Here is a 13224-nt window from a genome sequence, read left to right as displayed (position 1 = left end):
CGCCGCTGATGTGCACACTTTAACGTGGTTCATTTTAGGTTATATGATTTCACCTCAATTAGAAAACACTGTGCACCAGGAAAGCCCCTTTCCTAGGTCTGCGTGTGGGTGTGGACGGGAGGGAAGAGGGCTAGGGTCTCGGGCGTTTGACGGCCACGCCCTGCCCCGGTTCGCGGGCCGGCCGGAATTACACCCATAAAGCTGGTCTCCCAGACCGATGCTCCTCCCATAAAATGACGATGGAGCCAGAGTGACGGTGTGGAACCCTCTGCTGCCTCTAAGTAATTTGCGCTGGTTGAAATGGACGTCAAAGAGGAAGCAACCAAAGGGGAAAGGAGAGCACCTGCGAGTACATGCTTGAGAGCTGTGGCCCTGGGCAATGCGCCAGGAGCCAGGACTCAGGGGGTGGCGGCAGGTGCTTCTCCCCGCCAGCCCCTCCCCCAGGTTCCGCCTGTCTCCTGCCCCCCGCACACGGTGCCCGGTGAGGCCAGGGGCCAGGTCTGCAGCCAGAGCCTTGCAATCCCGTCGGAAGCAACGTGGGAGGTGGTGGGGATGAGACCTGGCCAAGGCACCCGTCGTCCACGGCTCAGCCGTCTCTCTGAGCACCCCACAGGACTCCCTTACCCAAACCCCGTGTAGCTGTGCGCCCTGAGACAGGCTGTGCCGAGGTCCAGGGCTGAGCAGAGCAGACCAGCCCTCGGGGCTCCCTTAGCTTCTGGTCTGAGGCCTCGTCCCTCGGCCCGGCTCCATCACCTGAGAGCTGTCAGAGGAACAGAATCCCAGCCTCCGCCCCAGACCCCCTGAACCCGAATCTTTTCTTTACGTGACGCCAGGCAATTAGAATGCACATTCAAGTTTGGGAAGTGCTGGTTTAGATGCTCATTTCCATGAATGAGAGTCAGACCAGGGGCTCCAAAGACACGCGAGGTGGGCTCCCTGCCCTTGACTTTCATGAGAGCTGGCGCTGGAGAAAATAACTCTTCAGCTGTGAGATCGCAAAGGGATCTTAGGGCTCATCTAATTCAACTCCCTCACTTAGCGATGATGACATGGAAAGCCAGAGAGGTCACGTGATGGCTCAGGGAAGAAGCCAGAACTGGAAACAAGCATTCTGCCCACAAGTTCACTGTACCCATCACAGGGCTGAAGAAAGCCAGGTAGCAGTGTCTGCAAGAGAAAAGGTGACAGAAGCAAGACTGCTGGGACAGGGGGCCACAGCACTGCAGACTCAGGGGTCCCTCAAAAATGTCGGGGGGGGCAGATCATTTCTGCAGCCCCTTCCAAGTCTGCTCTTTGACACCGTCAAAGTTGATCCAGATAAAGAAATACTGACCCCCTTTGGCTTCTCAGCAAGAATGTGCTTTCATTCTAAGAGTGATATTCTGGTCCACGAGACCTACTGGCACAGGGAGATGGCTCAGGTGTCATTCTGTCTCATTTCTCCAGCCGGGCTCCAAAAGTGAATCCAGGAGTCTAAGACACCCCCATAAGGTTTACCCCAAGGTCCTCAAAACCTTTGGCGAGAGCATCTTAAAGGAAGCAGGACACCCTCTGTGAGGATGTGTGTGGATTACAGCGCACTGTATACAGACAGGCTGCCCCAGTGCCCTGACCCACCCAAAGCTCCTCTCTAAATCCAAGCTCCGAGCAAAGATTGTCAAGGATGCTGACAGCCTCTTACTCCTCCTTTCTACTCATCTGAAGCACTGGACCACTGTAAAACTCAAACTGAAATCAACTTGAGAGAGTCCCCACAAGAGTCAGCACATTTTGTCTAAAACCAGATAAATTAACAGTGAACACAGGCAGCTACTGGACCCGTAGTATCTGAGCACAGTTTGCTGAGCCAGGGGGCAGGAGGCTGGCAGGCCTGAGCCGGAGGTGTGTGATGGGCCTGCTGCCGCCTTTTCTTCTCCCCGCCCCCCGCCCCCCGCCACCGCCCCAGTAATAAGTACTCAATTTGAGAGAGCTGATGGAAAGAGACAGGAGTGAAAAGTGGGCTTGACACATTTATGAGAAGGATTTGTCCTGGGCTTCTTAAGTATAGCGCCTGGAGTTTTTTCAATCATACGAAAAGTAGGAGGGAATGAACACCTGTTTCATGTTTCCCAAGCACACTCAGATGGTTAGACGGATAACGCACCATCAGGAACCAAAAAAAAAAAAATTATGGGAAAAAATGGCTTGTCAAGTTAACAAAAATTGTATACTGTTTGCAATCTACAAATAGAGAAAGAGAGACAGACACCAAATCTCCAGAGGATAGAAGTACTGTTTCTAGTTGAATTCACATTGAAGGCTCCAGAATACAGTTTCTGACATTGGAACAGAGAGTGTTTTTATGATGGATTTTTTTAACCCTTTTCCTAAAAGATGAGATTTGGGGATCACAACTTGCTCTGTGCTTTCCGATAGTGGTGACAAGTAGAAATAGGATTTGCCCGGTCCATGAGCTGGTGTTTCCTCAGAGGCAGATGGGGTTGAGGATTTGTTACTTGATCTAATGACGATGGCTTTCCAATAGCCAGACATGCACAGCATCATTGATCAGTCTGCCCTCTCCTTGTTTGCACTGAAACACTGCTCAATTTACACCAATTAAAGAATGCTTGGTTTGGGTATTGAAGAATCATTAAGGGATGCAAATCCCCAAGGGCTTCTAAAAATGACATCTGACTAGAATGGTGATTAAAGCATGAAGGCGGCATTAGTATTTGAACAGTTTGACTGATATACAAAATCATTACAACTCCTTTCCAGGAAGAGTGACATTGGGTCAATGTATGTACTTGCCTGGTCACCCTAAACAAATCTGACAAGTCTAATTTTAAGTAATTGCTCAGAGTTTAGTGGCCGCCTCTGTCCCCACAAGGGCAGCTGTCTGGATCACATCTTGTAATTGAGATGTGCCTTTAAACTCTGTGTGTCAACCCAACATGCAAATGTGCTCTCAAAAAAGGTTAGGGGTTAGTGATGCTCTGGTGAATCATTTTCCAGTCAAATTTCCACATGAAAACTCTACCGCAGCCAGTAGTCAACTCCTCAGCTGATGCTACCCCGTCACATGTAGGAAAGACTGGATGTTCCAGCCACATCGGACTCTCCAGTTTTAGGGACCATCTCAAAGTGTGTTCTCTGCACCAGCACCGTCAGTATCGCCTGGAAACTTCTTACACATGCAGAGCCTTGCCCCCTGCCTCCCCCGACACCTGCTGAATCAGAGACACTAGGGCGGAGGGTCCTACCATTAAAGCTTTAATAAGTCCTCCCCGATCTAAAGCCCACTCCGGTTTGGGAACCACTGATTCAGACCCACTGAGCCTCCGTATCTGCGATGAAGTGGACGTCCCGTGGGTTAGTGATTTGCCTGAGGCCGTGCAGCCCAAATGGCTGTGGAGGGCAAATATGCAACTAAGTACATTACGTTCAAACCATGTAATCCTTGACTTTCACTGTTCGGTTAAAGTTTTGAAAATACTTTGCTGCCCTGTCTTTCCGTGCAGCTCTCTGCTTGTCCCTGAGAGCGTGTGCACGGTGTCCTGGAGGGATGCCTGTTTCTCCTGTTCCTCCTCCTGGACCCGGAGATAGAGACCCCCGGCCCGGCAGCCGGGTGCGACCACTGGGCTAGCTGTTGTGGAAGCGTTGTCAAGCTGGAGATCTCATCGCCAAGGTGCAAGCCCTGAGAGGTCCCTTCTTTCGTCCACGGGGCTCGTGGGTACCCATGTGGACAACAGCCCTCCATCACCAGGGGTCCCTGAACCACCGTGAGGGACCCCCACTGGCTGTGTCGTGAGAACCACAGATGACGTGAAGCCACAGGCACTTGGGGAACGTTTGTTACCACTTTATAACCCAACATCTCTCGGGACCCTTTGGGCCTTCCAGACGGTCCCCTTGCACCATTAAGAGTGATTGACGCGGAGGATAGAGAAGCTTCTTCTCTATTTGGAATATAATAGAATATAACAGAATTTCCAGGAAGGCATAAGGACAGGAGCCGAATTTGTGTTACTAACCAAACAACAGTTTTCTGATTTATTTATTTTTTTTACACGAATCACTGTATCTTTCGCCACTTTATCCCAGTCCGACAACGCTTGAGCTATAAGGAGCCGGTTAAGCACGAGCAAGGAAATCGAATCAAAACTGAAAACTAAGGGCCGGCTCATTTGCAGGCTCCAGGAGCTTGAGCTCCCGGTGCCTGAGCAGGCAGCTCAGCCAGACGGTGACAGTGTGAGAAAAAAGGTTTGTTCCAGCTCGCCCGGCTCCCAGCAGATGGACAGAGCTGGTTCACACCACTTGCTCCCATGCTCTTTGCTTCCTGGACACCCAGCCGCCCAGGTGAGCCCGTGCACCCAGCACCCCACGCTCCCCTCCCCTCCCCTCCCTCTCAGTCCCTCTCCCCCGAAGGGATGCTCAGCCTTTCAGCCTTTCATGCGGCGCCCTGTGCGGGGCAGGGTTAAGATGTGCCTCTGAATGGAGAGGAGTAGACAGGAAGGATTAATAGCAGCGGCAGAAGAGTGATACAGCCCGAGCAGAACAAAACGAGGGCGACCCAGACGAAACAAAGCCCCACAATAGATCAGCTCTGAAAAGTCATCGGGCAGCTTTGAAACCCAGGCCTCTGCGGTCCCGGGCAGTTTCGCAGCCACGGGCTTTCAAGACACATGAATGGAAACGGAACAGTAACTCTTTCTCCCAACCCTTTTCAGGGGTCTTGTCGGCCGAGAAGGATTTACCATTCAATTCCCATACTTTTATGTGGGAAATTAGGAATTGGCTCCTGAAAAAGAAATTGCCTTTTTAAACTCTCATAAATTGTGGCGATTTTATAGATGCACCCAAATTTCTTCTTTCTTCTCTTCTTCCCACTTAGAGTTCATTTTTTTTTTTAAACTACTCATTAAACACACACACACATACGTTTCCATCTTCCCTCTTCTCTGGAATATTTTCTGCAGAAAATCTCCAACCAAAGAGGTATCTCATCTGTCCGCTCCATATACTGTTTGGTTTTGGTCCTTAACTATTTTTTCATTTTATCACAGTTCATCAGAGACCCAACTTCTTTTTTGAATAAAGAGACCTATCCTTTCCAGATATTAATCACTGCATATTTGGAAAGGTGGCAGGTGTTGGGCAAAGCTGGTGCAAAGGTCAGAAGCAAAATAGGATGTTTTCTTGATTCCTGACTCAGCAGGCATGTACTGCTGAGTGACTAGCCCTGAATACGTGCTACTTTTGAATTGTCTGATGAAGACAATCAAGTCTTCCTGGAGGAGAGCTCAATAAGCCGTCCCCATCTAGAGGGCTTGGGTTTGCAGGAGCGCGTAACAGGCTCTTTTCCTTCTCGGAAGCCAGCAGTGTTTGGCCATGTTCATCTCATTAACCTTCCCTATCTGTTTCCACAGGACAGAAAGGAAGACTTGAAAACTGAGAATTCCCAGCCTGGGACTCAGCTCAGCCCAGCTTGGGCTCTGAGCCGGCACATCTGACATGGCTCTCCAGGCCTCTCCCAGGGCGCACACAGGGAAACCTTGCCCCAGGAAATCCAGCCGTGTTTGACCCCTGCTTTTCCCTTCCCTCTCCTGCCCCCAGGAGAGCCCGGCTCCAAGGCCAATGCCCGGGAGCAGCTGTGGTGACCGCTGGCCATTCTCCAGGGTGGTCAAGCGCACCCCAAGTCCTCGGAGATGACTTCAGGGTGAGAGATGGAACGGGGGAGGGGAGAAAGGAGGGTTCCCCCCTCAGCCCGTCTGCAAGGCCAGGCTGGGGCACGTAACCATTTCCTGATGTGCAGAAGCTAAAACCTGGACTTCCTTTCTCATTAGATTGTTCAGATATGCAAACACTAACCCAACAAAAGGAGTCTCGCAATATACTTCACTTGGACTGTTTCAGAGCCTGATATCACTCCTCTAAAAAAAAAAGAGAGACATCAAAAATAAATAAATAAAATAAAGGGAGAAATCAAACAATTTCCTATTTCTGAGGACAGTGTTAAAAACCGTAGAAATTTGCAGTATATGTGTATCAAATCCACACACTGTAAACCTAAACTTATACAATGTGATGTCCTTTTATCTCCATGAATCGGGGGAGAAAAGAAAACCTTCGAAAGAAAATCCCAATAATAACTGCACGGACATCAGAAAGTCTGGGAACTATGCTGTTTCCTTCCTGAGATAACTCACTTGTTCAGAGTTATTGCAGAAGGAGTCAGGATACTGCTCTTCAAGAGGTAAAATCACACTTAAAAAATTGATATTCGCGGGAAAGGATGGTCCTTAAACACGGACTTCACTTGCTTGAGAATAATAGGTAGGCGGCTTTTGTGGGTTGGGTAGGTTTTATAAATTACCATTTCCATTTCCTCCTTTGCTGCCTCTGCACCAGAGGTAGAAATTCCAAAGTCCAGGCCCCTTAGACACTTTCGAAAGCCCCACTGCAACTACTCCAACCCCTTTCACCAGCCTCGTCCACAACCGCAAACCACGAATGTGGACCAGAGGATGGCACCATCGAACTCTCACCAGCCTTTCCCAGCCTGCTTGCAACTAGACGGCAATGGTCTAAGAAACCTTCTGGCAACTTAATTCTTCAAACTACTGGCTTGGACTTATTTTTTTAATGAATTCAAATACTGTGTGATTAGAGAAATTCTTCAATGATTTTTAAAGATAAATTTTCGCAATCACCACTGCCAGGATCAAGATAGCCTGCGGCAGCTGTGGGGAGGCTTACCTTTTCAGGGTCCTGTCTCCATAAAGCAGTAGAGGTGACCTTATACAGGAATCGGGTGACTTGTCTGCCCCCCTCCGCACACAGACACTCCTTGTGAACTCAACAGCTTCTAGGGCACAGAGAGTGAAACCCAGATCCGGTCCCACTGGTACTGCCCACCTCCTAGTGCATTCTCCCCTCCTCCACCCCTGTCTTCAGTCCCTCAGATTCTTCCTTGTCCTAGGGCCTTAGCACATGCTCCCCTCTGCTTGGACGCCTGCCTTCGTGTCTCTTTTAAGGCTCAGCACGTAGGCTTCCCTGAGCACGCTGGCTAAAGTAGCTTTCTCTCGCCCCTTTCTCTCTCCCCAGCCCCAAAGATACATCCTTCACAGGAACAGAGCCCAGTCTGTAGGTGGAATGTCTTAATTTAATGCCCGTCTACTTGTTTTGGTCCATCTCCCCTACTAGAAGGTAGGGACACAGTTCCAGGAAGATAGAGACACGGTCCTCCTGTTTACCATCACCGGTAACGTGCCCATGGCTGGTACACGGCTGGTATTCAATAAATACTTATAGAAGGAAGGAAAGAAAGAAAACAATGAAGGAAGACAAGATATTGACTTGAGATCAATGCTCTACTTCCCCACCCAGAAATGTCTTGTATTACTCAGGGTAAAAACCTCAGCTCTTAGATTAAACAGACCCCAAAATACAGTGGCTCACGAGATGGAATTGCTTTCTCTTTCACATAACTCTGTGGAGTGGACGGTCCAGGCTGGCAGGGTGCTCCGTTTCACACGGTGATGAAGAGATCCGGATTATTTCCCTCTCGTCGTCCCGCTGTCCTGCGGGGTACCGCGCATCTGCTCGGTTTAATGGCGGGGGGGGGGGGGGGGGTCGCCAGCACATCCGGGTTCCGGCCCATGGGGAGAAAGAGAGAGAGACTAGGAAGAGCGATGCCCGGTGAAGACAGGAAACAGGAGCTGTTCCCATCAGTTCTGCTCACATTTTATGGGCAAAAATGTAATCTTAGGTCCAGACCGGGAAGCTGGGAAGTAAAGCCTCTAGATGAGTGACTTCACATCCAGGGAGAAAAGAAGACAGCTTTGGAGAACACTGGCCATCTGCCGCGGGTTCCCAGACTCCTCTCTGAGTAGAAAACATCCTGGGGCCTGTCCAGGGAGCAGAGCCTGTGTGCAGACTGTCTTTGATTAGAGGAAGGAGACCCCCTACCCAGGATCCCCGGCCACGCGGCGGAGGTGTGGGGAGCTCGAGGGGCAGCAGGACCTCAGGGGTGGCAGTCACTGCAGGGGACGTCAACATGCCCAACCCTCCCCTTCCTCGTCGGCTCTGAAGCTCAGAAAATGTCCAGATGCATTTTTGTTTTCACACCTAAATTTTCCCATTCAGCTCTCCGCTCACCATGCAAGAACACGCAAGCAGCAGGTGACCAGGGCTCGCACTGCCCTAATTTGAAGGAAGGGAAATGGACAGACAGACTGCTTCCATGTCCCCAAGACAATCCCAGTTTAGCAGCTTCCTTCTGTGGGATCTTGAGCAAATTACTTATACCCTTAAGACTCATTTTGCTCACCTCTAAAATGGGAGCTAAAATACCTTGTCCCATGGTTATTATTAGAATTAATTTATCTCATGCAGGTAAAGATCTTAGTTTTTTAAGAAACACCTGGCGTACAGATATCAATTCATTTTCTTCTAGTTGGTGGCTTTTCTCTTGCTAAATCCCAGCCTAATAAACCATTTCTCTTCCTCAACCTATTCAGATTCCCCCAGATGACACCCTACAGCCTCAAGTCTTCTCTGAAAGAGTCCAGTAGCTTTGTCTTCCTCTCTCTTCCCAACTCCTGTCCCATCCTTATTTATTGAATGCCTTGTGCTATCCACTGATTGTTTCCTACGTTTGCGTCCAGTGTCACTGGATAGACTGCAAGCTCCCTGAAAGCAGCAGATACCGTGTTGATTTTGGTAGCTCGTAACATCTGACACAATGGGACTGTACAGTATTCACTCAACAAACATGCCATTGAGTTATGGAAATGTGAACAGATTAATGCGAGGTCTGCATGACCTAGAAAAATAAATTCTTTCAGCAGGTTCATGCCAAACGTCAGTTGATTTAGGATTTCTCTTTTTAAAGAGTAAAATATTCTGCTTATGTGGACTGAATGACTACCTTACTATCCCTGTGTAGAAGCCGAAAGTGTTGCCTAAAATTATATTGGACCTTGGGACTTCTGGGAACTCAGGATACTGCCTTCTGGGTGGTGTTTATTCTGTGCCACAAACACCTGAATGACTGAAGTTGAAATCAATCCAGATTCTGTGTCTGGGGTTTCAGCACTTTGTGGCCTGGCACGTGTGACTGAGAAAAATCCGGGGAATGCTTGGCCTTTCGTTCCTCTGAGAATTATGCCATTTTCCAAGAAAAGCTAAATAGCTCACTCCTGTCTCACCGCCTCTTCTTCCAGCCTGGTTTCCTGAGGATATTTTTTAGCCAGACTGGTGTGTGCTTTTTAATAAGCTGCTGGAAACTAAGAGTTTTAAACTTAAACTTATACCGAACGAGTGCATCACCAAATGAAGAATATTATCCTGATTTCATCTATCACGGACGAAAAACACATACACAGGAATGGTGGCCACTCGGTAGCTTTTGCAGACAAATTCCCCAGAGTATAACCCAGATCCGCATGAAATCTCTCAGCGCTCTTTCTGAGGGAAGCTTACTAATAAGTACCATCAGGTAACAAAGCTGTTATGTTGGGTTTTTTTCTTTCTGCATCGCTTTTATCATCAGGAGATAGGGGAACTTCATATTTCAAGGGCTTTTTGCACAGGAAATCCTAGTGTGGCTTTCACACACACTGATGTCTCTTGGGGGGAAGTACAGAGTAACCCTGAAAACCTTGGGCAGAGCAGCAAAGCTCACCCGGATGGCATCCATCAGGGGCTTCCAGAAGGAGAGCGATGAGTGTATAAGCCACCCACTGAGATGAATGTGCTCCAAGCCATCTGAATCCTTGGACCTTGTTTCCAAGAAGAGGCGAAGCCATGAACTGCAGAGCTCGGAGCCCAGATTCACTCCCCGAAATACAAGCAATAAGCTTAAATGCAGACACGGAAAATACTTGGTTTGGCTTAAGTGGACAGTTCAGGCCAGTGTGAACCGGGCAGGCAGAAGAGCCCGAGAATCTATAAAAGTTCTTTAGAAAAGACAGACACTGGTCAGCAGAGGTGGCCTGGCAATGTATAAACGTGCCCTGCCTCCCAAGCTAAAGACAAAGCCCCCCAGTATATCCCAGTTGTCCCTGGAACTTATATACGACAGTGAGACATATTTTATTTTTTAACTTCTGTATTTATGTTCTCTATGGTTTTTTCATGGAGATGCATTTTTTTCATAATCAGGACAATAAAAAATTAAAATTACAACCTTTAAAAAAAAGACAAAACCCTACCCCTTCCTCAAAATGATGAAACCAGCAAAGGCTCCCAAGAGCTGTTGAACTGGGCCTTCATCACAGAGGAACAAAAATGAGTGGGGGGCTGGGAACGGACCAGCAGTCCCCTGAGCACAGAGCAAGGGTAGCATTGGCAGAGCAGAAAGCAGTGCTGGGGAGATGGGTCTCCGTGGCCACATTAAGGTGCTGGACCCTTTCGGGCAGGCTGTGGGGAGCTTGCTGAACTGGCCTGCGGATGGGCAGGTCCTTGTGGCCCCCGGAATCTGGGAGGCACTGAGGGCTGGCCAAGCAGGATGGCAGGGTCAGAGGGCACGCAGAGGAGGTGTGCTTTTTTTATCACGTGTAGTGATGCACATGTGGTGAGCATGCATACATCACGTGCCTCATCAACGAGCAACTGAGTCATAGGGAGCGATGCAGCCTGAAGCCCCAGGACGTTTAGTCCAAAAGTGTGCAGGTGACAAGGCACCATCGCTGATGCACTAAGCGTGGAAAAGACGGCAGGTCCCGCGGCACTGCCTTCTGACCACGGTGGCAGTCAGGGTCCGGTGGCGACAGGAGGCGCCTTCAAGTGGGTGACTGGGAAGAAGCTAACGGGTGGTCTGTTTATGGAAGGGTTCTTAAGATTAGGAAAACCAAACCCAGGAAGAGAAGTTCTCATCCCGGGCTTGAAGCAGCCATGGGAAGGACTGATTCCTAACCAACAGAAAAGCAATTGTGTCATCCTTGGGCCGGCAGAGGGGACGGGGTCATCAGCACCCTGAGTCCACCGTCCTTCTCCCCCGTTTAGGGTCCTGATCCAGACAGACCCTGAGGTCAAAGAGGCCACTGATGATGCACCTTTGCCGACCTCCCTCCCCAGGGCTCCCCACACCACAGGGAGGTAAGGAGCGGGGTCTGGAGGGGCACACGGAAGATGTCCAGCCCACAGACTGTTGACTTTCCTATCGTCTTCCTTTCCCACCAGACCGTAAGCTCCCGGAGGACCAGGATGCAAACAGTCTGTTCCCTGCTGTGTCCCAAGTACCCACAAGTAGCCACACACAGTCGGCACTCAGAATATTTGTCGAATGACTGCATAGGAGCACAGAAGAAAACCGCTTACCCAGGATTTAACAGCAAGGGGGTAACAAGACAAGCAGCATTTTATGAAAGATAAAAATAGTCCTTAACAGGGTGTTTCCCTACGGTAAACCCGTTCTTATTTTGGCCATTCTGCCCAAAGCAAAATACAACCGACATATATAAGAAGGAAAATAGAGAAGAGTAGAAGAGTTGCTGAAAAGATTATATTTATGCTTTGCTTGGAGTGAAGAAAAGTTTGGGGAAAAGGTACTGAAGAATTTTAAATGGGCTTTAAAAAAATACGAGAAATACATCTTTCTCCTAACTTTCAGACCTGTGGTCTAGGAAGGAGGGGACAGTTGCCAGGATTATTAAAGAAACTCTGTGTTAAACGGTGGAAAGATGTCAGGTTGTGGGTTTCTCTGCTATGGGAAGTTTTGGAGACCAGCGTTGTCTGGATTTGATGACAGGTAATGACATTAACTAATTACAAAACTAACCACATTTGGAGCAGTGGAAGCTGAGATCGTGATAAGCATAATCAAATCCCTGACTTCAGACCTTCAGGAATCAGAGGATAAGTTTTCTCCCTTTGCAAAGCTTGACCAGATGCCTTTCGGAGTCTTTTGTCTGAATATTTTGGAAGCTACAGACACCAACGAGAGTGGGAACCGGCGTTCTGAACTGCAGCTCCCAGTGGTCGGATTGGCACCAAGCAAGGGCACCACGGGGATGCTGTGTGGGTCCCGACTGACCGAAGATGAGCCTTGCCCACCTCCCGTTATCCAGAGCTCCATCAAGGTAAGTGCTCGGCCCTCCACCCCCTTTCTCTTCCCCTAAAAGTCTGAAGACCTGTACCTCCCAACCCCCATCACTGGTTGGGTCATCTTGGACAAATTCCAATCCATTGGAGACTTCCTTTCTTCTTCTACAAAGCAGAGATCAAAATATTGGTCCCTTTTGCCTCAGCAAATTGATGTGAGAATCCAGTGAAATAGCGTTTACTCTGTGTGTTATAGAGTGCTATAAATATAAGAAGTATTGCAGGATGAAGCCAAATTACAGGCCAAGTACCTATGATACAAACACTACAATTATCAGGAAAGTAAGAATCCTTAAAATAAAGAAGCTGGACACCTTCTTTCTAGTGGTTAGTGACCTCCATCGCTTTCCCGCTTCCCTCTTCCCCTCCCTGGTCCCCTGGGAGGAAAGAGAAGAGGCGTCAACCTCCTTCAAATCATCTCCAGCCCTTTAAGGAGCCAGCAGAGCTGTGAGCCGGGCCGTGGAAAATGCCCTGGTCACTCTTCCCATCCAGTAACATTCCTGAAGCCCCAACATAAAACTTGAAAAGAAATGAAATCTTAAAGGGAAACACTATATATAAAATAGATAACTAATGAGAACCAACTGTAGAGCACAGGGAACTCTACTCAGTGCTCTGTGGTGACCTGAATGGAAAGGAAATCCAGAAGGGAGGGGATATTTGCATATGTATGGCTGATTCACTTTGCTGTACAGTAGAAACTAACACAACATTGTAAAGCAACTATACTCCAATAAAAATTAATTTTAAAAAAATCCAAAAACTCAAAGATCAAGTATAAGATGATCTTACAGTTCATATAGATAAATATGCCAATTGTATAAGGAAAGGCAAAATGTGGATACCTTGGGGAGAAAAGTATAGTAGGAAAATTTGTTCAGAAGGGAATTACTGCAAATTTTAGCTTTTATTAAATTCCAACTTAAACTTCCATTAATACATCTTTTAAAACACTGAAACAATATTATTTTCCTTAAGTTCAAAATACATTATTTTTCAGAAAAAAGAAAAAAACCCTATCTTTCAGTCACTTGGAAAATTATCTACCTCTGCTTTCTCTCTCTTACCAATTCACTCCTCCTCAATTAAAGCCATCCTTTGAGTTCAACCTCACTCTTTGGAAACCAAGCCATC

Source organism: Balaenoptera ricei, chromosome 13 (assembly GCF_028023285.1).
Source record: "Balaenoptera ricei isolate mBalRic1 chromosome 13, mBalRic1.hap2, whole genome shotgun sequence".
NCBI classification, from domain to species: domain Eukaryota; kingdom Metazoa; phylum Chordata; class Mammalia; order Artiodactyla; family Balaenopteridae; genus Balaenoptera; species Balaenoptera ricei.
This window is presented reverse-complemented; position numbering follows the sequence as displayed.